The following is a 2907-nucleotide window of genomic DNA, read 5'->3' as shown; positions in this document are numbered from 1 at the left end:
TGTCTTCTACCTGTTTAGCAGTGTTCTCCTGTATTTCTTTAAGTGTGTTATTAAAGTCCTTCTTGCTGTCCTCTACCATCATCATGAGATATGCTTTTATATCCGGGTCTAGCTTTTCAGGTGTGTTGGGGTGCCCTGGAATGGGCGAAGTGGGAGTGCTGGGTTCTGATGATAGTGAGTGGTCTTGGTTTTTGTTAGTAAGATTATTACATTTACCTTTCGCCATCTGATAATCTCTGGAGTTAGTTGTTATAGTTGTCTCTGTTTAGAGATTGGAGCAGACGCTGTGTTCCACTCACCAGAAGTCTTAAGATCCAGTGCTGGGTGTCCTGGGTAGCTGGCAGGTGTCAGCAGAATCTGTGCTCTAGCTACCCTGGTGCTGGTTGGACCGGAAGGGGCTTGTGCCCCTACTCAGGCCGATTTTCTGCTTCCCTAACTAATGCAGTCTCAGGTCCTGCGTGATTGGATTGGAGCAGAGGCTGTGTTCCACTCACCAGAAGTCTTAAGATCCTGTGGTGGGTGTACTGGGTAGCTGGCAGGTGTCAGCTGACTCTGCGCCCTAGCTATCCCAGTGCTGGTCGAACTGGAAGGCGACATTGTATTTTCAAGGAGTAAAACTAATAATTTTACGAGTCCTGCTTTAAAGTATTTTTCTCAAAATTAATGTCTATTTTACAGAGAATTGGTAGGTTTATTTTACAGAGAATGAAATTCATGAGTAATTTTTATTTAATACAATATTATAAAAAATTTAGAGTTCAAATAATAGTACAGAGGACAATATAATTAAAATTCACATAGCCTTGATGAAATTTAATTATTTAATAATTACATAATTTTGTTATGGCTATTGTTTTTGGTGAATTCTCTTAAATAAATAATAGAAATTAATACTTTTCTTTTGAAACACCCCAGAATGTGACTTTAAACAGTATATTTTCCTACAGAACATCATTAAAATTTAAACAGTTAATAAACATACAATATTGACATAATAACTATTGTACATTCAGTTTCTCAAATAGTCTGGGAAACTTCTTTAATTTTTATTTGCTCATATCCGTGTATAAAGACTATTTCAGAAGAGGAAGTTAACCAGACACAGGGGGAAACAATCAGACTATTTAGGCAGACAAATGCAATCATTATATATTACTATTATATGTTTTATATATGGTATATTTATATATATGAAATATTGTATATAATCATGATGATGCCTATCATTTCATATAATCCATGCAATATAATTAAAACTTTTAAAAGTTCATGAATTGAATTCTGGTTTGGCTAGATTACTTTTGTCTTACTCTAGAAACAGCTCCCACACTCCTCATTCTTTTCCTTAGGATATTCCACTGGGTTAGTATATCAGCTACCCTATCTTAATAAACAAATAAGATATTTTGAATGGGATTAGTTTTTAATGAAATCCTCAGAACTTTAGTGTTCTGCACCTACGTACTCCACATACAACCACACACACACACACACACACACACACACACACACACACACAGACACACACACACACACACATGCACAGACATAGACATACACATATATCACTCTTGTTTCTGTAATTGAGGACATTGTTTCCTTTTCATATTAGTTGCAAAACAATTTTAAATTTGTATTTGTCCTTTAATTTGTCTTTACTTCTGACATGAATAATCGTACTATTTCCATGTTTGTCTTATGCATTGTCTTTAATGTTCATAACCACAGTCTCATTTCCTTTCATGCATATGTATCAATTTTAATAAGTTCCATGAGCATCTTATCATTTGATCGCATTGCAAAATATATAATAGTTTGAAGATGCATGATTAACTTTGTCTTATGGATAAATAACCTTGTTATAGATTTCATTTTTCTACTTCCTAGAGGAGAATAGTAAGCTTCCTCCTTGTTAGTATGCATGTTGTTTATGTTTAATTTATTGCTCCTGTATGTTGCATACTTCTTCTGCTCTTCCTGGTAGACATTTTGTCTTCACAATGGATATAAAAGTTTTTGTTTGTTTATTGTAGTTTTATTTTTTCTTCTGCATACAATCTATGATCTTCATTTATGAACTTGAGGGTTTTTCTTTTATGATCCAGACTTTTCTACTATTTTATTGGTTGTTCTCAGGGTGATAATACAGGTTTATTAGATGTATTTGATTAAACACATTTATTGAAGTAGCAATTTGATGTTTTGATATATGCATATCATACACTGTAAAATTTACCTTAATCAAGATGGTCAATACATCCATCACCTCACACAGCTTAAGTCTATTCTCTTAGTAAATATCAAACATAACACACATCATTAGCAACAATAGATTCCATGTAGTATATTGAATCATGAAAGATTGTTTATATTATAAACTTGTTTATTAAATATTTTCTTTATTTACATTTCACACGTTATCCCCTTTCCAAGTTTACTGTCTGAAAATCCCCTATCCCCTTCCCACTTCCATTGCTCCCCAACCCACCCTATCCTACTTCCTGGCCCTGGCATTCCCCTATACTGGGCCATAGAACCTTCATAGGACCAAGGGCCTCTCTTCCCATTGATGTCTGACTAGGCCTTCCTCTGCTACACATGCAGCTATAACCATGAATCCCACCATATGATTTCTTTGATTGGTGGTTTAATTCCAGGGAGCTCTGGGAGTACCAGTTAGTTCACATTGTTGTTCTTCCTATGGGGCTGCAAACCCCTACAGCTCCTTGGGTACTTAAGTTTTAACCAGGAGGATGGAAGTGTACTTTGTGAGTCATTTGAAAAGTACATAATATATGCAGGACTTAACTAGTGCTTTGTTAAAGTCAGTGAGGAATGTCATCCAAACCTTACAGAGGTAGGGTATAAATGTTGACAAGTCTTGATAGCCCTGACAGTACTTGGCAG

This window comes from Mus caroli, chromosome 4 (genome assembly GCF_900094665.2).
Source record: "Mus caroli chromosome 4, CAROLI_EIJ_v1.1, whole genome shotgun sequence".
Lineage (NCBI taxonomy): Eukaryota > Metazoa > Chordata > Mammalia > Rodentia > Muridae > Mus > Mus caroli.
Note: the sequence above shows the minus strand (reverse complement) of the source record.